General features: G+C 40.5%; 1 long non-coding RNA gene and 1 pseudogene across 1 annotated transcript in view; both read left to right on the plus strand.

Annotated features, from left to right (window-relative positions):
- LOC118607701 overlaps positions 1-24,708 on the plus strand; it is a 43,626-nt gene extending 18,918 nt beyond the window's left edge. The window contains exon 3 of the long non-coding RNA XR_004952764.1: positions 21,197-24,708. This is a non-coding gene — a long non-coding RNA (uncharacterized LOC118607701). The remainder of the gene's footprint in view (positions 1-21,196) is intronic.
- Positions 12,670-12,788, plus strand: LOC118607887 (annotated as a pseudogene).
- Positions 24,709-26,259: the final 1,551 nt, after the last annotated feature.

Below are 26,259 nucleotides of genomic sequence, written 5' to 3' on the forward strand. Positions count from 1 at the left end.
CAGTGGTATTATATATATTCACAGTGTTGTGTAACCATCATCCCTATCTAGTTCTTCTTTATCACCCCAAAAGGAAATCCTATACCCATTAAACAGTCACTCCCCATTCTCCTTTCTCCCTAGGCCCTGGCAATCACTAATCTGCTTTTTGTAGCTATGGATTTGCATAGTCTGGATATTTCATATACATGGAATCATACAATATGTGGCCCTTTTCGTCTGATTTCTTTCACTTAGTTTAAGGTTTTCAAAGTTCATCCATGTTGTAGCATGTGTCAGTATTTCATTCCTTTTTATAGCTGAATAGTATTCCATTATATGGATATACCAAATTTTCTTTATCCATTCATCTGTTGATGGAAATTTAGGTTGTTTCTACCTGCTGGCTATTGTGAATAGCACTGCTATGAACATTCGTGTACAAGTTTTTGTTTGAACACCTGTTTTGAATTCTTTTGCGTTTATACCTAGGAGTGGAATTGCTGGGCCATACAGTAATTTTATGTTTAACCTTTTGAGGAAATGCCAAACTGTTTTCCATAGGAGCTGTATCATTTTCTATTCCCACTAGCAATATATGAGGATTCCAATTTCTCCACATCTTCGCCAGCACTTGCTATTTCTGGGTTTTGCTTTTTTTTTTTTTTTTTTTTAATAGCCATCCTAGTGGGTATGAAATGGTATCTCATTGTGGTTTTAATTTGCATCTCCCTAGTGACTAATGATGAGCATCTTTTCATGAGCTCATTGGCCAGTTCTACATCTTCTTTGGAGACATGTCTGTTCAAGTCCTTCATATATTTTTAAATTGGACTGTTTATCTTTTTGTTGTTGAGTTGTAAGAGTTCTTTATATAGTCTAGATATTAGAGCCTTATCAGATATATCACTTGAAAATATTTTATCCCATTTTGTAGCTTGGATTTTTTTTTTTTTACTTTCTTGATAGTGTCCTTGAATTCACAAAAGTTTTTAATTTTGATGAAATCCAACATATCTATTTTTTTCATTTTTTTACTTGTTTTTTTTTGTGTGTGTCATGTGTAAGAATTCATTGCCAAACCCAAAGTCATGATTTACCCGTAGGTTTTCTTCTAAGAGTTTTATAGAGACCCTACCCTGATGATGCTCTATGTATTCACGGAGAAGTTGGAAGGGCAGGGAGCACAGTACCCTGTAAGTGGCCTTGGGTAGTCTGTGAGAGGAAGGGCATCCTGGTGAGGGCAACGGCTTCATGTCAGAAGCTTACCAAAAGAGTTTGTTTCCCAGCACCTATTCAGCCTTTGGGTCTTCAAAGCTTACAGAGTTTCCTTCCAGGGTTTATTAAACATAACTTCCTTTCAGGGGTAGAAGTTAACTGAGCCTTAAATAGGGTTCCTAAACTTTATCAGAGGTCGGAGAAGACACTGTGTTAATAGGCAGACTCCAAAAAGTAACACAGAGCCAATCACGCAGGTCCACAGAGCTCTCAGTGCACATGCGGGTAAAGTCCCCAAACTATTTCCCAAGAAGCGATTGGGAGCTACTTGGCCTCCTCCCCAAGCCCTGCAGGGACTGCTTGACTTGGCCTGGGGTGATGACAGACAGAGCAGTAGGTATTAGCCTCTGCACACACTCCTCCCTCAGCTATGTGAGTTTTACAGTGCAACCTGACTGATTTTTCTGCCTCTTTCTTCCACTTTTAAGGACGCTTGTGATTGCATCAGACTCACCCAACAATCCAGGATAGTCCCCCTATGTCTAAGTCAGCTGATTAGCAATCTTAATTCCCCTTTGCCATGCAACATAAGGTCTTCACAGGTTCTGGAGATTAGGACATGGACATCTTCAGGATCCATTTTTCTGCCCACCACACCTTATACCTTTCTTGTCATCTTTAGGGTTCTAAAAGATCTCCAAACTGCTGAGGAGGAATCAGGGGATGGAATTACGGCAGCTTTATCATCCCATGTTTTCTGTTCATTGCAGATACCCCGATCCAGGGGTTCTGCGGTTTGAGCATAAGCCCTGTGACCACCTAGTCATTGGCCATTCCAACTCACCCAGATGACTTGCCCACAAACCCAGGGAAAATGTATTCCACCCCCGGGTGAACCTTTCTGTCTTTCCAAGAGCAAGCGTTAGGTCAAGCGGTGTTTACTCCACATCGAATGACAACTATTCAATACCAGGACATGGACAAATACTACACATAGTACATAATGCAGGAAGTAAGGCAGGTTCATCGAGGAAACTTAGAGGAGGACCAATGAAATGTGTAACAGACAATGGTATATGCCCTCCTCCCAACTCTTCTCTTTCCATAGAAGGGGACAGTTGGAAGCACCAAAGATTGGCTCCAGGAGAAGGGCTCTGCTCCTCTGTATTTGAGAAGTTGAGAGGGGCAGGATGTACTCAATTGGGAGTGCATCATCAGGAATTAGGAGGACTTGGGTTAATGGTCAATGGAATGACCTTTATGAGACATGGATCATCCTAATCTGGAATTTGCACACAACAGTCACCTTTCTCAGCTTAAAGTTTTGAAATTCTTCCTATGAGACAGCCTGTTGCTAGGCTCCCTGAGGTGAGGCACAGGCCAGTCCAGCAAGCTGTCCATCTCTCTTGAGATGGCAAACTGATCACATTTTCAGATGACCCCTGAGTGAAAAGAATACCAAATTCAGAATCAGGATTTTGAAAGATTGAAGCAAACCAGAAAGATGAGTAAAATCTAACCAGATGATGTTTATTTGTGATTTTTTCTTTTTTTTTTATTATTTCTCGCTCTTTTTTTTTTTTTTTTTTTTTTTTTTTTTTTTGCAAATGTGTCTAAATACTCCAACACTGGTGGGCGAGATGGGTCACCCATGGAAAAAACTCACGAACTTCCTAGGCCAGTTAACACACACACACACACACACACACACACACACACACACACACACAAATCTAAAGTTAATTTTGAGAACTTAGTTTTTCCTTCAAAGAGTAACAAAAACTAGAAAGAAGAAATGCCTGCTTAAGAAAAATCAACATGAAAACAGCTACTAGGTGCTCTTAACAGTAGCCTGCCAAGAAATGCACTGAAAGTACCTAAATTTATTTCTAACATCCCATAATAGATAAATGTTAAAATTTCAACAATATATCTCCAAAGTCGGCAAACTCAAAAACCACTGGTTAACAAACATTTTGCTTGATGAACTAATATCTCTCCTCTACTATTAGTAGTTGCTTTCACTAAGAATGTTCCCCTCCAGTTGTCATACATCCTGCAATTAATTGAATGGAATGTGTGCATTAGGGCGGGGATGGAGGTAGAAAAAATACAATTTAGGTACCAAAGCAGAAACCGTATCATTCCAGAGTCAATTTCCCCACTATACATTTTTTAAAACCTCAAAATCCATCAAAATGGTTCTATAATATTTTTCATCTTCAATATCATGAGAGCACCAGAGAACAAGCCAACTACTTTCTAAAAAATTTATGAAAAAGTAAATCGCAGAATTTTATTCAATTTTTAACTATGTATAATATTTATGAGTCCGCAAATTGCAAATGAAAAATAAGAAAAAGGTAATAAAAGTGATCTGTTTCCAACTGAGAAGCATGCATTAGAAAATTTGAATCTGCTTTTGCCAAGTCTTACCAGATTTTCTCCTTGGGGCCTGGATAGTTAGCATAATACTTACAGATTTTCGGATAAAGAATGACTCCTGAGGTTTGAGTTTTCACAACTGATTTAATTTTGACAGCTTTAGCTGATATCAGAGGACCTAACTGTTAGCCAGGTCCAGAAAAAATTCTGAATAAAGTGACGTAGGAACATCTGTGCCCCACCCCTGTCCAGTTCCAGTCACCACCACTTGGAACATTCACATGACTTAAATTTAAATCTTTTACCTTGCATTGTTTCTCTGATGTGCAAACAGCAGTAGGAGAAAGGGAGCTGGTAAATAGAACATCCAAGAATATTATAATTTCCAAGTGTTGAAAGAAAACTCATCTGAATGTCATAGCAGGCATGATTTCGAAGTAATATTTGGTATTTGAAAACACAAACAAGTATTCTGTGTTATGTGGTAGTGTTTGAACTTAAGTCAACTATTTACAACTTCAGAAATACAAATTCATATATCAAAACTGCGTCTACCCTAGCAAAGAGGAAAGCAGGTATTGTTCCAAAACATAGGGTAAAATTTAAGTGCTATATCTGAATATGATGACATCCTCACGAGCAGCACATAAAATTCAAGTCCGTATGGAGCTGTTGGATGATTTTAAAACAACTAAGCTGACTCTCAAACAGTCCTCAGGTAGGAAACATTAAAATTGCCCTCTCTGTTAATCTCAGTACTATCGATTTCAAACCGTGCTTTTCTCTTGAAGTTGCTTGCAGACCAGAATTTTGGTATTTGATAAACTATAAAAATAATCACAGATGAGGGCAATAATCCCAATAAAATTTTTTTTTGGAATGCTGATAACAAATAATCATCTCTTTTAGATAAAGATCCGCCTCAAAGAAGTGAATGCATTTTGAATTTTCCCCCAAAACGGATTTCTATCCACAATCTAAAAATCAACGATAAAGATGAAAAGTCCCAAAGAAAAATGTGGAAAGGGCATTACATCTTCCTACCTCCTCAAGATAATGTCATTTTAATTTAGCACAGAAAAACAGGTGAATATACACATTTTTAACATTTTACCCTCTTGTGATCTACAGTAATAATTAGTATGATGATCTGGAACACTACTACTGTTTTAATTAATGTGTGAACATCTCCATATTATTATTATCAGGAATAAAAAGGTCAGACTACAAACTCAGCCCAACCTACTGGTTTCCCCTTCTCTACACTGAATGTTCCAGTAGGGACTGATGGCTAAAACAGAAATTGTTGATGTATTTTGGAAGCTATGACTGTACTGAGGAAGTCGAATATGCAAATCCAGCTTCTCTCTGGGGGCTCTATTGATTCCTAGTGTCTTTTTTCTATGCACCCACTTCCTTTCCCTTTCTAACTTCTCTAAGTATCCCCAGATTCCTACCTCTTCAGTTTGAATGCCCTTCTGTTCAGTGAGCCTAGATAGATGTTGCTTCCATATCTGGCCTGCCCTCTCCCTCAGCCATGCAATTAGGATCAGCACTTTTTCCTGTTTTAATTTTTTTCCTGAGAAGCAATTTGCCCCTTTACACTATCGCCCTGAATGAGGAAACATGAAACACCCATTTTGCACCTCACTTTGTCATGACCACTTAGACCAAATCCAAAAGATGAATGAAATAGTGTGTTTTAATTAAGGTCAGGAGCCAATGGGTTAAGAGAAAAAACCCGAAGTTCAAGGCTTCATTTGTGGATTTTATAGCTTAGACATTTTAAGAAGTCATCTAGATTTTCTTGAAAAGTAAGTATAAAACTAAAATATCTTACATGATTAATGTGGTATCTTCCTGTATAAACTTCGAACTTCTAATCTGGTTTTTAAGAAAATGCTTTAAAATAGGAATAATAGAAATTCAACCAGCAGCAAAAAGATCCAAATTGTAGAGAAAAGATTACAATTCTACTAAAAAAGAGCCCTACTCTCCGTGAAGAAAAATGCAAGGTGGCCAGTCCTGACTCAGCACAGATGGGACAATAATAGCTTAAATCGAATTCTTCTTCTGCAGGATTATCTTTTTCATTAGGGATTTAAACTCAGAGAAAGCTGGGCATTTTCGCTCATTCTTATTCTCAAAATAATAATAATATCCTTTCCTTGAGCCAGTCGATTTTATTTAAAGTTTTCTATAGCTAAGACTGCTATAAGCTATAATACCCCAGAGGATCTTTTGTGTGTTGCGAAGAAATAGCACAGGTATATTACTTTTTATGGTGCAATGCCAATGATCACCCCCTTTCTATCCCATTTTTATTTAAATGATAGGAAGACAGAAAAAAAGGTGCATTTCTCTGTAATCCCTAGTCTGTGACCCATGTTAAATTGTTTTTAGGTCAGTGAAAAATGTTTCCACAACACATATTTTAGCAAATAATTTTACGTAATGATGAGTTAAAAAGAAAACCACCGACATTGTTGCACTAATTGCTTGAGCATCCCCGTATAAAACGATAGAATTATTTCTAATATTTGCTTGAATAGACTATATTTTTCTTGTGAAGAACCCACTCATAGTGAAATAGAGTCAGCAGAGCACCCGCATAAAGAGAAAAATTAATCTATCCTTGTCTTTATTATGATAATGGGATACTTTTCTCTCAAGAAATCAAAGCCCACGGCGTCTATCCCCAAACCTTCTGGTGATGGTGTTTGGAAATGTTCTCTTCCTTTAGTGATCGAAATGAGAATTTGTGAAAGCTCTTTGTAAGCTACGAAGTAGTATTTGTGTATAAATTAGTATCATTGCTGGCTTAGTGCTTATTTATATCTGAGGCTAAAAATGAGACATCTAGAGGTTGTTTTAGTTTGGTTCCCCCGAAGCAGACCCTGAGACTAGGGTTTGGGTGCAGGGAGTAAACTGGGGAGGTGATGTCAGGAAGCCTAAGTGAGGGAGTGGGGACACCATTAGACAGGATAGGGAAGAAGTCCCCGAAAGGGTGAGCTGTGAGTATAAGCAGGTGCTAATGAAGCTCTGGGGAAACCAGCAGCATCCGAATCGTCCCACTGAGGATAGGAAGCTGAGGTATTAAGCCACAGGTTTCTATCCTCCACTGGTTAAGTGCTGCCCTCGGGGATAGTAAATCCCTGGCACTTCTTAGACACCTTGCGCAGGCTGAGCCAGCTCCCAAGGTACAAGAGAAGGCCCTCGGGCAGAGATGCAGAGAGACCCGGTGGCTGCGCACGTGTGAGCCTGTCTTCCCCGATAGCTTCAGGTGAACCCGGGAGGGCTGAGCGCATGTGCGGCAGGGCATCTGTGACGTGTGCTGACAAGCCAACCGTCATCGGCGACCTCAGAAGCAAAGTCAATAGCAGGCTTCTGGAATCTGACTCGCGCTGTCTGTCTTGGTCCCAGGCCTCTCGTAAACTCTTGGCATGAGTGAAGTGTCTTAGGTGAAACTACCCTGTTCCCTTTATTACTGTGTATGGGTGCCACTATTAGCTATTTTTAGATTGAAGTGCTGTCTGGCTTCTGCTTCGTTTCATGAAATTTATTGAGATAGTTTGGGAGGCAGCACATTCTGGTACAATTTGTTCTAACCCTGGGTTTTCATTAGAATCATCCGAGGAGCTTTGAAGGAAAATACTGATGCCCGGGCCTCACTCATTTAAAATAAGGCTCTTTGGCAGTGAGGTCAAGGTCTGTGTGTGTGTGTGTGTGTGTGTGTGTGTGTGTGTGTGTGTCCCTGTGTGTGTGTCTCTGTGCCTGTTTTAACTCTTTAGATGATTTTTATTGTGAACGAAATTGAAATCACTGGGTAATGAAGAAAGTGTAGCTTTGGAGAAACTTGGAACTCAGCGTTGGCTATAGATTCCTGTCACTCCACTAAGCAGCCATGTAACTTTCTATGAGTAACATACCTTCTATTAGTCCCACAGACTAATTTGAGAATTAATTGGATGCAAAAAACAAAAACAAAAACAAAAAAAAACCAAACAACTCTACTCTTGTGCCTGGCACATAGTTGGCACTTAATAAAATGTCAGTTCTCGCCTTCCCAGTACCAGCTGACTTGCTCTGAAAAGTGCTGCTGTGTCTCCATACATTGGAAAATGAAAATTAAGTTTTCACATGTAGGTGGAGAGGGTGGGGAGCTGTAAGAACAAATGGAGGAGGGCAGGATGGGATCGTTATACTGTCAGAAGTTAATGAAACAGAATATAACAAGGGAACAAACAAATGGCTGAACATGGAAACAAGAAAACCACTAACTGGCTAAAATACAATTCTGCAAAGGCTTCTTCAGGAATGGACTTAGGATGGCATGAGAGCCAGTCCCTGCCAAGGTTAAGTGGATGCTGTGGGGTCATGGAATGTCCGTATGGAGTTGAAGTCCCAAATGGAAATAACTTCAAGCACAGGAAATATTTACCAGGGAGCCTTTACAACACCCTAGGTTAGGCTAAGGACTCTCCTCTGTGTTTCTTGAGCTACCTTTAAATTAGTATTTGATGTTGTAGTCATAGTAACTATGTATTGACTAGAAGACTGTGAGTTTTTTCTAGGCAAGGCTGTGTTCATTCATGGACAATACCTGATGCGCAATTGAAGTTCAACCATTATCAAACTAAACTAGGTCAAAACAGAGCCTGGGTCAATGAGGTGGTCTTTGAGATTGCTTCTTCCCCTTTATTTCGGAAATGCTGTTTGTCCAATTAGAGAAGAGTAATGTCAGGAGAGATAAAATCTGGACCCATGTCGCTTCCGTAAGGAATTCCTATCTTAAAATGGTGACAGTATTACATAGGAAAGCATAGGACAGAGTCACAAATGGAGCTGGGGCCCTTACTATGAGATTTTATCAGTTATGTGAGCCAATTCTGTTTGAGTTGGGTTTTCTGTACCTTGCAAGCCAAAGTTTCCAATGGATATGGTTATTGTTGGGAAAGGCGGTCTTATGTGCACAGTCTTGTGACCCCTGCTTGGCCATTTCAGAATGGGCTTTGGCCTGGAATGTGTCCTTACCAAGAGATAAAGAGCCCACACAACTGGGACTGGGCTTATTGCCCTGTGTGGGCATCTTTCCCTGTATTATACTCAGTGAATGTTCCTTCATTCTACTCAAGTATGTATGTCAACGGCCTACAGGCATGCGCCCAGCTTTTGGTATTTCACACTCCCTGGGGAGGGGCCAGGGTCCTTCTGATGTGACACTGGAGGGGTGTGCATAGACTAATTGCCCTGTGTTGGCTGCCCAGGGGACCTGCTGGTCACTGGGGACAGACACCTTCTATTGAAGCTGAACTTTCTCGGCCTCTTCTCTGTGTAAGTAAAGGATTGTTTTATCCAGTTGTTGCCTGTGTTGTGTTTCCTTTGGCAACTCTGATATGAAGGTGTGATGTGCAGAGGTGTTTGGAGTTCTCCTCTGGGATTGGTGGCTGGTGCATGGTGTTCTGATTGACAGGTTTCTATAGTCAGATTTTGCACAAAAGTATAGTGAGTACATTATCTTTAGATAAGCAGGATGATAACTAAATTTCTTAGAATCAGTAGTTGTATTAGTTGGAACTTTTTTTTCTTTAAATAGACAAGAAAGCAAACAAAAAGGACTGTAGGTAAAAGGGAATTTATTGGAAGGATCTTCGGATAATTCATTGCACGGTTTGTCTCGGCGGGACAGTAATGTGATTAATGGAAAGATGCCCATGCACACAGTTAAAGGAATATATTTTCTCTGATGTCAAAAGATACAGAAACTTAGCTGCAGTCCAACAGCCTCACAAAGTAGGAGACAATGCAGCTTACATCCTTGATTCCTCTGAGGTTCCTTTAAGGAAGGTGGGCACAGAGTGAGAATCTTGCTGGGTGGGAGAAGTTTCACCCGCCTCTTCTCTTGGGATCTTTTTACACTCTTAGCTCCTTTCAGTCATCCTACAGAGCCTGACTACCTGCTTGCCTACAACCCTTGCACATCCCTCATTCGCCACGAGACTGGTGACGTCAAAGGTTAAGCTCCCATGAGTTTCTGGGTCTGAGCCTTCAGACATTCCTGCGGTTCATTCTACTTCTAGATTAGAGGTCAGAATCAACAAACACAGTCCTGGGGAAACAAGAACCAGGGCGGCCCTGGGAACCTCAGGGACAAGATGGGGATCCCTTCTCCTCAAACTCTACCTCCCTCCCCATCTCTGCTTCTCCCTGCAGGTTTCAATTGGGACGTTGAAACCCTGGTTGATAGCAGCTCATGGGCTCACATCTTCCCAGCACAGACACCTGAAGAGAAACAGTTCTTTTCCCTTAGGGCTAATTTGAAAATGTCCAGGGAAGTTCCTCTGATGGAGCAAGCTTGTGTCATATGCCCTGTCTTATGAATTGGGTTGTCTTAGTCACCTGGGGCAGCTGTCAGAATGTCAGAGACTGGGTGGCTGAAGGAATACACATTTATTTCTCACAGTCTGGAGCTGGGAATTCTGAGATTAGGATGCCAAGATGATTGGGTTCTGGTCAGAGCTCTCTTCCTGGTTTCCAGATGGCCACTTTCTTGCTATGTCCTCACATGGCAGAGAGCAGAGCACTAATCTCATTGAGAGCAGAGCACTAATCACCTCTGAAGGCCCCATTTCCTCACACATTCAGTCCATAACATGACTGATGGGAAGGAAGCTATTGTGATTAGCAATACCATTAAAACCACACAGTTGGAGCAGTGAAGACAAGTCCTCCAAAATAAAGAACGGGTCATTCTCAAAAGGTGGAGTGGTGACCACATAAAATAAACAGATGCCAGCACAACAGTAAATAGGAAAACTTTGAAATCCAAATAACCTTTACCGCTAATGCCACTGACCCTGTTCAGGAAGAGACATCATCCCATAGAGCCTCATTTCTTAAAGACTGGTGCCCGACAGAATTGTTTTTCTAATCATGTTCAGTTGTGACAGATATTGCTGGGATCCTGTCCCATCAAGAAAACATTTAAAAACAGAGGGCGACAGTATGGTTTCTATTTCTATAAAATGCCTAAAATAGGCAAATTCATAGAGACGGAAGCTAGATTCATGGTTGCCAGGGGCTGGGGAGAGATGAGGTGAAAGCTAAAAGATATGGAGTTTCTTTTAGAAGTGATACAAATATTCTAAAATTACAGTGATGGTGTGCAACTTTGTGGATATACTAAAAACCATGGGCTTGTACACTTTAAATGGATTAATTGTATAGTATGTTAGTTGTAGCTCAATAAAGCTGTTTATTATTATCATTATTATTATTATTATTATTATTTTATTTTATTATTTTTTTAAAGAACAGAGGACTGAAAAGGAGCTTAGAAACTGGTTAAGTAAGAAAAGCAGATGGACACCTCTTCAGCAAACCAGACCCATAACTGAAGGTAGTGGGTAGGGGACAAGCTCATTGTTTAACTCAAGAACTATTCCAAGTGTGGGGCTCTCACCAGCAGCTGCATCTCATGGAGGCGGGGCGGGGGTTCGTTAGAAATGTGAATTTCTGGGTTCTACCCCAAACTATCGAATCAGCATTCCCGAGGATCACTAACGTTGAGGAAGCATTAATTTAACTCATCGCTGCTTTTAATAACCAAGAACTCCTTCCGTAACACTGTGCCGGTACTATCAACAGTGCTTTCCAAGCTGCAGGCCAAATAATACGTGAAGGCAACAATAATGTAATTTTTAAAAATGTTATTTGGACAATGAACCTTTAATTCTGTACTTAGCAGATAATGATACCAACATAGCAAGGCTTATTATCAATCAATGGTTATATTTACAGTGAAGATACTTTATTTGCTGGGAGCTGCTGAAGCAGTTAACCAGACTGATGTGCCTTGAAGCTGCAAGTATTTTCTCTATGACCTACCGGAAAGATACCTCTATCATTTTTTCCAGTGAAGATGCTGAAATTGATGTGAATGCAATGAAATCTGAGATGCAGGTGGAAATTCAGAGATAGATTTGTCATCTTGAAAGCCAATTACTTGCTCCAATGCCACATTTCCAGATCCAAGGTTTGAGGACAAATTTATCTCCCCTGATCATGTGAAGCATTGTAAGTGTGGCACACATATTGGAAATAAAAAGCCAGAGCAAGAAAAACAATCTTAAGGCTGCTCCTGAAAATATTCCGAAATGACCTTTTTTTTAAAGAATATATATATTTTTTTCAAATACAGTTGCTATACAATATTGTATTAGTTTCAGGTGTACAACATAGTGATTGGACGTCTATGAAACTGAGGAAGTGATCACCTCAATTAGTCTAGTACCCATCTGACTCCATACACAGTTATTACAATATTATTGACTATATTCCTTATATTATACTTTACATCTCTGTGACTATTTTGTAATTACCAATTTGTACTTCTTATTCCATCTCCTTTTTTCACCCCCAACTCCTCTCCCATCTGGTAACCCTCAAAATGTTCTCTGTATCTATGAGCTTGTTTCCGTTTTATTTACTTCGTTCTTTAGATTCCATATGTAAGAAAAATCATATGGCATTTGTCTTTCTCTGTCTGACTTACTCCACTCAGCACAATACCCTCTAGGTCCATTTATGTTGCTGCAGATGGAAATACTTCATTCTTTGATCGATCGATTGATTGATTTAATAAGTGAGTAATATTTCATTATATATATGTACCATCTCTTCTTTATCCATTCATCCATTGATGGACACCCAGGCTGCCTCCATATCTTGGATGTTGTAAATAATACTGCAATAAACATATAGATGAACATGTTGCTTCAAATTAGTATTTTGGGTTTCTTCAGATAAATATCCAGAAGTGGGATTTCTGGGTCCTACTTTGTCTCTTGTCATAGCCTTTGTTTTAAAGTCTGTTTTGTCTGGTATATGTATTGCTACCCCAGAATTTTTTTTTTTTCATTTCTATTTTCATGAAATGTATTTTTCCATCTCTTTACTTTCAGTCTGTGTCTTTTGATCTGAAGAGAGTCTCTTGTAGGCAGCATATGTAAGGGTCTTGTTTTCTTACCATTCAGCCAACCTATCTTTCAATTGGAGCATTTCATTTTCCTTTGAAATACTTGTTGAGTTTACAGCCATGCCACCCTGAATGTGCCCAATCCTGTCTGATCTCGGAAGCTAAGCAGGGTCAAGCCTGGTTAATACTTGAATGGGAGACCACCTAAGAAGACTGGGTGCTGTAGGCGTTAAAACAAAAATGAAATACTTGTTGATAGATATGTAGTTATTGCCATTTTATTATTAATATTTTTGATATATATTTTTTCCTTCTTAAAGTAGTCCCTCCAACATTTCCTGTCATACTGGCTTGGTGGTGACGAACTCCTTTAGCTTTTTCTTGTCTGGGAAGCTCTTTATTTTTATCTTCAACTAATGCGTCCTCAACTTCAGGAATGCTTCCTCAATACCTTTGCTGGATCAAGTGATATTGTTTGTAGTCCTTGCTTTTCATCACTTTGACTATTTCCTGCCAATCCCTTCTGGCCTGCAAAGTTTCTGTTGAGAAATCAGTTGACAGTCTTATGGGAGTTCCCCTGTAGGTAACAAACTGCTTTTCTCTTGCTGCTTTTAAGATTCTTTGTCTTTAACCTTTGGCATTTTAATGAGAATGTGTCTTGGCGTGGGCCTCTTTGGGTTTATCTTGTTTGGGACTCTCTGAACTTCTTGGGCTTGTATGTCTATTTCCTTTACCAGGTTAGGGAAGTTTTCCATCATTATTTCTTGCAATAGGTTTTCAGTTGCTTGGTCTATTCTCCTTCTGGTACCCCTATAATGCAAATGTTGTTATGCTTGATGTTGTCCCAGAGGCCCCTTAAACTATCTTCATTTTTTTGGATTCTTTTTTCATGTTGCTTTTCTGATTGGGTGTCCTCTGCTACCTTATCTTCTAAATTGCTAAAGAAATCATCTGCTTCATCCGATCTGTTGATTCCCTCTAATGTACTCTTCATCTCAGATATTGTAGTCGTCATTTCTGACTGGGTCCCTTTTATGTTTTCCATCTCCATTTTTATATTTTCTATCTCTTTGTTAAAGTGCTCACTGAGTTCTACTCTTCCCCTAAGTTCATTGAGCATCCTTATCACCAGTGTTTTAAACTCTGCATCTGCTAGATTGCTCGTCTCCATTTTGTTTAGTTCTTTGTCTGGAGCTTTGTTCTGTTCTTTCATGGGGGATGTGTTTTTTGTCTCCCCATTTTGGCTGCCTCCTTGTATCTGTTTCTATGTCTTAGGTAGGGCTCCTGAGTCTCCCAGTCTTAGCAGAGTGGCTTTATGTAGTAGGTGTGCTGTTGGGCCCAGGGGCACAGTCTTCCCTGGTCACCTGAGCAAGGTGCTCACTCAAGGTGTGACCCTTGTATGGGTTGTTTGTGTCCTGCTGTTGTAGTTGAGCTTTGGTTGCTGTTTGCATTTCAGTGGGAGGTATTGACCCTTGGGCTGATTGGTTTTTAAAACTGACCAATGAGAGACCGACCTTACCAAGCAGGATTCACTTTAGTAGCGCTGGTGCCTGCCCAGTCTGCCCTTTAGGTGTATCCTGCTCAGATGCTGTGACTCTGGTGCTGGTGGAAGCAGGCCACTGGGTGTGCCGGCCCAAGGGCCTCCTCGGAGGGGTCCAGCTGTAGGCCGAGTTTAGCTATAGCCTGTGTACTTCCAGGGCCACCTGGTAAGGGTCACTGAGCAATCCACAGATGGCTGCCACCCGTGCTGGGCTTCTAGGTACCTTGAGAGGCCAAGCCAGGAACTAAGGCCGGCTGCCACTAGTGCGAGGCTTAGGGCTGCTCAGCAAGAGGAACAGGGCATGGTGAGGCCAGATGCTACTTCTTTGGGTTTTGTGAACCTTTGAGAGATTTTAGGAAAGTCTGCAGCATGAGCCAAGACAGGCCGTTTGTATCAAAAAAACCACTGGAAGTGGCTTGGGTAGGCCCGCAGGTTGGGAGACGCGGGTCTCAGGGAATCCCCTGAGCTGAGCAACCAGTGTTAGCCAGGCTGATGGAGACTCAGACATGGTGGCCGCCTGCATCTGCACACTGGGAGGGAGGGCTCAACAAAGCAATAGTGGCCTCTGCCAGCGCTTCTGTCTGAGAGAAATTCGCCCCTCCAGCCCTCGCCCTGAAGCTGGACAGCTCAGTTCCACCACGTGTGTCCCTAGTGCCTTGTGAGCTGCTGTCTCAGCACTGGAGTGCAGAGTGACTGAGTCCGTCACCGAGTAAGTCCATGCATGGGCCCTTTTAGAGAAATCTCTGTGATTCTCAGTGCCCTTCGTCACACCTAGCCACAAACTCCACTGGTTTTCACAGCCAGAGGTTGTGGGGATTCCTCTTCCCAGTATTGGAACCTGGGGCCAGGAGCCTGGTGTAGGGCTGGGTCCCCTCGCTCTTCCAGGGGTACCTCCACAGCCGAGATGTTTCTTCCCATTCTCAACTATTTATTATATGTGGCGGCGGGACCAGCCCATTCCATGTCTCCGCTCCTCTTACCAGTCTCAGGGTGTCCTCTTCTGTGTGTCCCCAGTTGCAGTGTGAGGGGAGATGAGCACAGCGTTTACCTACCGCACCATCTTAACTGGTTCAGAAATGATTTTCTTTAAGCCCCATACAAAGCTCGGTTGGTGAGCCTCCTTCCGTGAAATTGCACCATCACCATCCACCTAACCTTCTACTCTAGGTGGTAAATTTTAACTTTGTTCAGTTACTATTAGGAAGGAAATGTGATAAATGGCGGTAACATCACGAGGAGCAGAACTCCATGCTGGCAGTGCTGGCCAAAAACATTGGGCTCTGACTTCACTTGTAATGAATATCCATTTAGTGCATAAAGCAAACAAGTGATGCGGTGCTTGAAGGGCAGTCCAGCTTCTCTCTGAGCTCAGATATTGCTGTAGCTACAGTAAAATGTCACACTTTAAAAAGTGACAACTATAACTTTTAACACTAAAATTGTAACATCTTAAAATTAAATTTTATGTATGGAAGTTTTTTCTAGAATAGGATATTTGATTCTGGCCTTGGCTTGAGTCATTGGGCATATGGTTAAAAATATGTATTTGGTGCACCTCCGATTTACAATGAACCAAAGTTAACATCAATATTCAGGTTCTTAAAACAATTTTGTGGTCCCCTCTACAACTCTGCATCAGCTTGTGTCCTTGTTCAGTTCTCCTTCTCTTCTTCCCCTTTTCTGATTTATTCCTTTTAAGACCCAAACACATTTCTCTTAGGGGAGCAATTCAACCCTCTCCCACCTCTACCTTTAAATTTGACTAGGCCATTTCTTTACATAGCTAAGTCCTCATTGTATTGAAACCTAGAATAACACCTTCCCCAGACTCTTATAGAGAAAAATATATATTAGCAAATATATGTAATATACATAATGTATATGCAAACAGCAGAAGATACTAAATATTAAACAAAATAAAAATTTCTAGTGGGTAGAAATAAGGGGGACATGCAAACTCTGTATACTGTCTTTACAATTTTTGTGCAAATCTAAATTTATTCCGAAAGTTTTAAAAGGTTATTTTAAAAATAGATTGAAAAATAAATCCTGCCAGCAAGATCGTCTCCATACCATTATAGAAAAGAGAGAAAACACATGTATGCAGGCAGTCTGCACAAAATACTATGAAGTTAGGACAAATTCTCACATAATTATAGACCAAAGCAAAATAATGAACAACGACTTCTCTTATCTCCCAGAGACACAAAGGACTGTGCCTTCTGAAGGTCTCCTACACACTTCTCAAAAGCCTCCTCAGCTAATTCCAGAGGTACACATTTACATATTTAGAGTCTATTTGGCCTTCTTCCTTAGAGATAACTATATTGTGAAAACTGGAGAGTAAGGATTCAGATTTGCTATATCACTATGCCTTAGGAGTCACTCTAGGAAAAGGGGTGAGGGTGGAAAATGGTCTCTTTGCCCTCTGTAAACAAAGAAAATTATTTTTATTTACTTTTATAATGCTCATTGTGGAAGATGGGCGATATTCTGGTGGTGGTAAGGATGTGATTTGTTAAACCCCTTTGGTAAACAATTTGGCATCATCCAGAAAACTGAAGATGAACATACCCCATGGCTTTACTTCTATACTCTACAGAAAGTCTGGTCTATGTGTATCAGGAGACAAAAAAAATCCACTGCAGTATTATTCAATATAGCAGTAAACTGGAAACAACTCAATAGTTCATTGACAGAATAATAAATAAATAAACGGTAATATATTTACACAATGGAATACTGCAGAGCAGTGATCATGATTGAACTAGAATTTTCACCCAACATGCTGACTCTCCCAAATATACTAATGATTAAAAGAAATCACAGAATGTAGAAGATAGAGTATAAACACACACCTACATTGACATATATAACATTCAAAAGCAAGCAGCTAAAACAAATATTCTTTAGGGATATGTTGTAAAACTATTAAGAAAAGCAAGGGAGTAATGAAAAGAGAATCATTAACAAAATTCAAGATAGCAGCGACTACTGTTGGGGAAAAGGATGCCATAGGGACCTCGAAAACACTGCTAACGTGATTTCTTAGATTGAGTGGTTAATACATAGATATTTGTTTTATTATTCTATATGCCTTAGAAAGGTGATATAATCTTAAAATATGAAGCAGCTCATGATAGATTGTTTTGTTTTAATGGATGGTAGAGACAAAAAATCCAAGGGACAGATTAGTGAAGGCAGGATCTTCAGACAAACCCTTCAGGAGTAACTGGGACTTTAGTCAGGCCTTTGAAGGAAGGAGTCACATCATTTTTCAAAGCTGGAATGAATGTTAGAGTTCATTTGCCCTGTTCCTTCCTTTTGCAGACGAAGAAATAGAGATATAGGGAGGTCCCTTTTTATTTAAAAAAAAAAGCTTAATATATTTTCTACATTGTCAGACCAATTGCAAGGTGGAAAATCGGAGTGAAAAGCTCTTTTGGCAAGAGCATTTTAAGGGTTGAACACCACAGCCCTACAATGTCAGGTTGCAATTCTCTTTTTCTCGATCTTTGCATGCCTCTCTGCCCAGCATATGCTTCCAGTCCTATTCAAGTGGCCCTGAGTGGGTCATTCAGCTATTTCTGGTCAAGCATGACAGGTAGCTGCGGGTGGACAGATAGTCTTCAGTCTACAGTCCAACTCAGTCTTCTTGGCTTCCCCTCTGCCTCCCCTCCCCCACAGTTGTGCCTGGGACCTATGAGATTACATCTGGGTAGTGGCAGTGCCAGAGGAATGTCCTGTCTCCTGTGCTCCTAGTCCTGGGTCATCAGCCCCAATATGTACAGAGAATGCCAAATACTAGAATGTTATGCATTATTCACTTCATCTTTAAAGAGCTTCCTCTCTTCATCATATGGCTCACATAAGTACTTGGCAATAGAATTATGTCGGACATTTCCAGGTTCCAATTCAGGGCTCCCTGGCTCCAAAGTATGTGCTATTTTCACTAAAACCTACTGACTGTGAACTATGTTATCTTTGTCATTCTAACTATTTAATCCAGTTTTTCCCCTGTTACAAACTAGCAATTTGTTTACTTACAGTTATTTATTTATGATGTTAGCACTTCACCAGAAATAAGATTAAACACTATGCAATATTTAGGACATGATTATACTAAAAAGCGATTTGTCGTTTATCTGAAATTCAAATTTAACTGGGCATCCTCCATTTTTAATTTGCGAAATCTGGTAACCCTAACGCAAAACCTCTGAGAAAATGCTTTATTCTTTCTAATGAGGCTCTCTCCATCACAAGGTAAGGAGAAATGTGTAGGATAGGTTGGCTACTCAAGTCTTACCTGAGGGTGATTTTGCCCTCCAGGGGTCACTTGACAAGGTCTGGAGACATTTTTGGTTGTTACAACCAAGGAGTATGTGCTACTAGCATCTAGTAGATTGAGGCCAGGGATACTGCTAAACACCCTACAGAGCACAGGACAGCGCCCACTACAAAGAGTGATTCTATCTATCTATCTATCTATCTATCTATCTATCTATCTATCTATCATCTATCTATCTATCTATCATCTATCTATCTCTCTATCTCTCTATCTCTCTATCTCTCTATTTATCTATCTATCTATCTATCATCTATTTTTTTTAATACCCCTGTAAGGCTGCCAATATATTTCTAAATAGAGCTTAGCCTTCTTCTATTTCCCAGAAACATAATGCCAAAGCTGTTTCTTTGTCTGAAGTAGTTCGCTCATAGTCATGGATGCTGGTGGCTGCAGGAGTAGACTCAATTTTCTACACACTTAACATGTATCACAGCACACTTTTGATATCAGATTTGCACTCTGAATTGTGTTTATTGAGTAATGTTCTTGATTTATTCTAGGAGTGGCATTAGAAATGAGGAGGTCTTGGGAAGCAGTTTCAATATTAAATTGAAATATACGATGGTCAGAACTAGTTGATGCTGGCAATTTCCCATGGTTCCACCTGTTGTATGCTGTGCAGTAAGACAGCTCGAAAGCAGTGCTCTAATCTTACCTATGCTTGGCATCAGAGCTTTGCTTGGTCCCCAGAGTTGTAGCTATTGGGCCCTGGGGGGAGAACTTTCACCGAGCTCTTGGAGGGACTGTTTTAATTTTTTTGTTTTCATTACTAATGGAACTTGGGAGACCTGTCTTTCAGCTATTTACTGTGCTTTCTTCTCTTTTATGTGCTTCCTTGCATTTTATGACAGTTGGCTATTTAGAACTTGGACTCCTGGTACGCAAAATGTGCCCAAGCCTTGAACAGCAAGCGAGTCAACTACTAAAGAGAAGTCTAACTTCAATTTGTCACCTTTAAAATTTGTATCTGGATTTATCTCAGAGCCCCAGAGTGAAGAAAGTACAGTATATTGCAAATTTATTATTTTTGTCAAGAGCCCCTAGAGATAGGGGACATAAGAGAAATGCCAACATCCTTGAAAATAAATATGAGCTATATTTTGGTGTAATAGATTTAGAATAAAACCATTCTTTGTTTTTAAAAAAAAAGACTAAAGACAACATATACTAAATGATTTGAATTTTACAGATAATACCCTACTAATATTTTTAGTTTAGCACCATCTGCTTATCTGAAATTATATTTCTGGCAAATGATCATGCCAGGAGACGCTGTTTTTATTTTTATGTGCAGCTGAAACACAGAATAATAAAAATCTGCTTGAGTTGAAGAAACATGTTCATAAAATGTTTCTTTTTTAATCTGAGTTGGCTGAGAAAATGACTTTTTAATCTAGTGGCAGCTGCTTTCATTTGGCTGGTGTTCAGTCTAAATAGTTTACGTTGGAGACAGATCGTTTGTTTTATATTTGGACGAGTATAACAAACAGTGCCTTTTGAGCTGCGAGGAAGACCTAGATATCACAAACATCTTATTCTCCCTATTAATCTACCTTTCTGATGATTTCTTGTATTTTTGACCGATAAGTGGCATGCAATAGATTTATAAGTTAAAAGCTCAAGTGGCAAATCGCATACTACCCGGTCGCTGTGTTGTCTTTATTCGACTATAAGAAAGCCTCATCCTACATATTAATTGGCATTGTTTACAGGAGGGGAAAACAATGGGTTTTGAAAATATAACTCAGTGGTAACACTTCTTGTCACACTGGTTTGCAAATAGAATCACTGCACTGTCTTTGGGTACTCTGGGCAATTCCGCTGGGAGCCTAATTCTTCCCAACAGAGTGTTAATTAAAGCCAGCCACCTCTTGGCACCTCTCTCTGCTCCAGCTACACTTCAGAATCCTCCAGCCGCCTTTTTAATCAACAACACGTGTTGGATGTCTACTTTTAACGTGAGGCACTGTAGCTACCACCCCGATTTCAAAGAGAGTGGCAAGGACAGGGTTTTATTGCATTACTTCAAAGTCAGGGCACCTAAAACTACATTACAGACATCGTTTGTATCTGCTATCAACTTCGAATAATTGAGACCTCCCAAGTAAAGTGCGAATTTCATAGAAGAAAGAGATCTGGCCCTTTTGTCTTTGTACCCCGGCACTTAGCGCGCAGGTCTCATTGTGTTTATCTAATAAACCTATTCTCGAATTACTGGGAAAAAGAGCAACTTTTAAAAAGTTGTTGGTATTAATATTATTACCTTTTAATTTCATATCTCGGAAATGTCCGTTTTTAGAATTTTATTTAAAGTTTGAAAATATGCCAAGCTAATCTATAGAGTATTAAAAGTCAGGATAGTCATTCCAGGGGGGATGAGGGAGGGTACGGTGACTAAGGAGGGGTTTCTGGGATGATGCTGTCAGTGCTCCGTTTCATTTGGATGCTTATCCAAGGGATGTGATCAGTTTGTGAATATTTGCTGAACCGTTCATATATAATTTGTGCACTTTCCTTATAGGTCAATCAAAAGTTAAAACACAAAAGAAAAATAAATCTGAATGATGCATTTAATACCAGAGATGAACTGCACGATTTTGCCATTTTTGTCCCTGACCCAGACAGCAAAAAGCCTCCTCCTCCTTTGTCTTTTCTAGTTTAAAAAGTTACCAGAGGTTAAAATCTAATGAGTTGGAACATATGAAGAAGACTAGCCTTGTGTAAGTTTGAGTATATTATCTTCCCACAGGCAGAAGCAGAACTGCAGACACAGTGAAAATTTCTGGCTGACATCGCTTGATGCTGTTTTTCTCAGCCCGGTAGCTCAGCAGCTGGAGGCTAAAAAGCCAGGTTTCCAGGGAGAGGAGGAAGACTTTCTGCAGAAAGGACAATGTGGACTCCACATCAGGGGTATAGCGGGGACCTTCTCTAGAACGGTGGCAGTTTTAAATGAGTTGTAAACAAACATTGCCATGTCGTTCCAGCTGCCCTAGGAAGATGCTTTGGATCTGTGCAAATGCCAAAACTGGCTTTCCGAGATGATGCGCGGAGCTGAAGGGTCAAGTGATATGTTTGTAACCCTGGATATCGGTGTCTCCAGAAGCTTCACACTCACACACCCACGGTAGAGCTTGTGTTCCTCAAGATAATTGCACTTGTAGAGTTTGCACCACGTAACCTATTAGACCGACCAGTGGCTGTTTTGTAGAGACCTTTCAGGTTTACAAATAGGTTACCGTTCAAATTCCAGAACTCCAGAACTATGCTCCATTGTTCCCAACTGTTACATTCAGTATATTTATTGTTTCACATTGTGCTTTAACTTCTACAGAATATTAACAGCAGTAGCCAGTTGAATGTTTTCAAAACCTTTTATATTTGCGGAGCCGACTGTGCAGCATGGGCTAATGGAAATTTCATTGTTTCTGGAGTGCTGGCTCTGCCCGCTATTACCTTAGTGTTCATCTATTGTCTGTCATGTGTAAAACAAGTACACTTACCTCTACTTACCTTTTTTAATTATCGGGATGTAATTTTAAAATAACTGGATAAAATGCTTGTCAGGGAGGAAAAAATTTTATTCTACACTTCAAGGTTCTTCTGCTTGGTTTAATAATCAAATTGACTTGAGACAGAATAGCAGGAGAAAAACAAATTAAAATTTAATACCATGGATCCCTCATGTATACACGGGAGAGATCCAGGAAAACTGAGTAACTCCCCCGCATAGCAGAAGCCACCACCTTAAATACCACCTTTAGCTAAAGACAAAAGAAGATGTTAGGGGTGGAAAGTCAGTTATGGGAGGTGACCAGGAAAAGCACAGTAAACAAGGATAAGGTTGTTGTGTAGACTTAAGCCCAGGCCTTCTCCACCGAGCGAAAGCAGGCCTGGTCCCGCTAGGGAGTCACTCTTACACGTGGAGATTTCCTTTGGTTTTCAGAGCTTCTCCCCTATCGGCTGTTTCTTAAAATTAACCAGCCTAAAATGATCAATATCTCCAAAGAGGCATATTTTGGGGTGGTAAATTCTGCTCTCCGTCAGGCTTTTAATGCAGGGAGGAGGCAAGAGAATTAACATGTTAATCGAGCCACAATCAGAGACTGCAATGTGCTGATCAGCCCTGCAGCCAGGCCAGGAGGACACCTGTAGAACAAAGGACGATTTCTGCTGGATTATTAACCACCCCTTCTCCACACCTGAGAAGGGGAAACAGGAACCAAGACTCATTCCCTATGGCTGAAACCATGGGGAACCTGAGGATTAAAGGCTGGGAGCTGCCAGCAGGGCTTTCACTCTCCATTCTTACCTTTTCATGCTTCATACTCTTCCCCTTCCTCACTGTATGTCCATGTCAAAGGAAATGGGTAACAAAGTCTTTTAAACTATAACTCACAGGAACTAAAGAATGACATATAAACTGAATTCCTCTAAACACTGCAGCCCCTCCCACTCGCTGTCTTTCCACGGGTCTCTTGGTCCCTCTCACTCTCTGCCTCTGAGAGAGGACCGCACTGTCTATGGAGTGTAACCCTTTTACTAACAAACTGTCCTTTGACCCTAACTTTGGCATGTGTTGAATTCTTTCCACACTCTCTGCCAAGGAACCCTCTTCTCAGGGAACTTCGCCTGTCCTGCATCACTTTTATGATAAATTTTGGAGTTTGTGGTTGTTATTTCCCTGCAGAAATGTTCCTTTGTTGAAAGTATATGATTTTCAAGTTTCGAGGTTGTTGAAAATTCTGACTCGGTGTTCGTGGGGTGTGTGTGTGTGTGTGTGTGTGTGTGTGTGTGTGTGTGTACTGGCAATGGGCCCAATCTCTCGGTGCTTCACTGAATTAAGAGATCCTAGACATTCATGATCGCTGTAGGCCATGCGTGTTGGTAAATTTTTACACATTTAAGGATATAGCTCCCTTTTCTACACCATTACCTATCCCTTGACCTGCAAAATGTCTTCGGACCACCAGCATTAGACTACCCAGGAGCTTGTTCGAAATGCAGAGTCTCGGGCCCACCTTAGATCGTCTATTGTAGCAAAACCTGCATTTTAACAAGGTCTCCCAGGGATTCCTACACACATGCAAATGAATCAGCAAGTAGGCTATGGCAGGAGTTGAGAAATCCCTCTTTTCAAAACATCTCCCACTGGGCCATGACTGCTATTATTTAGAATGAATTTCTCTCGTTTATGCCACTTATTGTGAAATATCTCTGGTCTGCATAACACAGTAAGTCATTTTCAGTTCAAAGCCTTCACGTGAATCCATCCACTTGGGTCTTTCCAACTCGACAGATGGCAGAGAGCAGATTGACTGGGGAGCGAGGGTGGGAGGAAGGAAGTGGCGTAGAGAATGCAGAGCCTTTGGTGGAAGAAAGTAGGCAGGCTGCATAACCGGGGAATATTCACCCTGGTTTATCCACCCTGGGCTAATGCCATCTGACCGACTCTCTAGGGGGAGAACTGTGTGTATTTTTAAGAAACGCCTCAGGAATTTCCATCCACAGGCATGACTGAGGGAATGGTGAGCCTAGATTCTGTGCCTGCTACTCTATAAATATTTCTGGAGCTCTCAATAAGCCTAAAAACTCCTATGGCAGTTTACTAACTGCCTTTTGTACCAAAGAAGTTGCGTAGCAGGCCCAATGTCACACAGGCACTGGGCAGCAAATGGAGGATTCCATCCCACATGTGACTCCAAAGCCTTTGTTCTCTCTACCCTGTCATACTGTGACTTTCCATAAAACTGTTGCGGCCCAAAGGTTATTCTACCCAGGACACACCGTGTTTGCCCAGCCCCACTCTTCCGGGGTGGCAGTTTCTGCGGAAGTTCCCTAACTTGATCTGAAATTATGACATGAACATGAGATTTGGGGAGAGTTATGCAATGAAACCACACTGGTGAACTAGCCAGGATGCCCCTTCTTTTCCTTCCTCCTGCTGGGGCAACCCAGAGCTCGGATGCACGGGGGTGAAAAGCAGAGCTCTCTCGGGTAACGGAGAATTTCTAGTTGCTTCGGTATCAAAGCACGTTCTAAAATTGATGGAAGCAGGCACATATTGCTCATGCCCTCTGAAACCTTATTTTGTTTCAAGAAATCCCTAGAAAGAAAACACACTAATTTAATATGGCAATGTTAAATAGTGATAGTAGCAAGAACAAGGCACCATCTGGTACGTTTGAATAATTGTCAAGGTTGGCTTTTCTTTAAATGTCGCTTATTGCTCAGTCCACCCATATTCAGCTACTACAGCTACAAGTCACCTGGTGGCGATGTGTAGGTATTACAAGAGTGTACTTGCATATTAAATTCCTCAACTTAACTCATTTGGGGAATTCAAATATATTAAATCTATATTATCAATATTCAAATATATCATCTATATTAAATCTCCCCTTGTTGAGGACAGTCACCTTTTTAGATTTGTGTCAAGAACTTCTGATTCTGGGTCTGTAGTTCCTAAGCAGGGTATGTGAACCCCAAGATGATCTGTTGGAATATGGAAAACAAATACCACCTTTTTCACAACAACATTAAAATTTGTATTTAATGTTTATTCTATAATGTGGATAACTTTGTACTATAGTAGTATAACATGTATACAATGTATGAATAAATACATATAATTTTACTCGGGGGTACATGATTATAAAGTTCCCACCTTTTGGGATGCTGGCTCCAAAAAGTTTAAACTAATAAAAAAAGTGATTAACTCTTCTTAACGGTATCGTGTTATCTGCTCATTTGACAAGAGCGCCTTTATCCTTGTCAGTTCAGTTCATGTTTATCCCATGTAGGATCATGTACTAAATGTTTCAGTGTATGTTCAAAGATAAGACATATTTACTGCTCTTAGGAGGTTTACCGTCTGCAGTGGAGAAAATGATAATGATAGTGGTTTTGGAGGAGGTTACAATAATAGTGGTGGCGATGATGCTGGTAATGATGATGGTGATGGTGATGGTGGTGATGGAGAAAATGATGATGGCCAAGAAAAAGAAAAGGAGAAGAAAGCCTTATTTATTGTTGACATTAAAGCAACACTAGAATTAACTGCTTCTCCTCCTGCTCTCTGGTAATGTGACATCTTTCCCTAGCTGTGATGCTCTTCCCTGCTTGTTCATTTTGCTTCCCATGTAGCTTTAAAATACTTTTTAAAGTAGTCTTCGGCATATACCATAAGTCTCAGCTTCCTATGATTTAAACCTTGGGAACAGGAGGTTTTTCTAGGCCCCTGCCGCTCTTCTGTATTTTGGTCCTCGGAGCTCCACAAGCTGTGAAAGCAGTGAGTCATGACTCCCATATGGTGGGATTCCCTCCCCTCCCCTCGATCCACATGCCTGCCCAGCCATCTGCTGCCACTCTCAAGGTTATGGAGCAAGAGATGACACAGGGAAGGGAAAGGAAAACACCAGGAAAAAGAACACTGTTTTATAAATAAACTTGAAAAAGATGTATTTTCTTATTACAAAAACAATTTGTATTCATCACGAGAAAATCAGAAAATGAAGCACAAGAACAAAACAAACGAAACAAAACGCGGTCTCCCTCAGAGCATCATTAATCACTATTTCCATGTGTGTTTTTCCAAACCTGCGTATCTATCCATGTAGCTAGCTATCAAACAAAACGGGATTATTACCGCATTTTTTTGGAACCTGTTTTTTTAAACTGAATCATGAACGTTATTCCATATCCATAAATATGCCCCACACTAGCATTTTTACTGTTTAAGGAGTATTTTTTATTTAAGGCATTAATCTAATTCCTGCAATTTATATACCAAAATAAGTAAGATCACGTCTGCCT

This window comes from Rousettus aegyptiacus, unplaced genomic scaffold, assembly GCF_014176215.1.
Source record: "Rousettus aegyptiacus isolate mRouAeg1 unplaced genomic scaffold, mRouAeg1.p scaffold_m13_p_9, whole genome shotgun sequence".
Classification (NCBI taxonomy): Eukaryota; Metazoa; Chordata; class Mammalia; order Chiroptera; family Pteropodidae; genus Rousettus; species Rousettus aegyptiacus.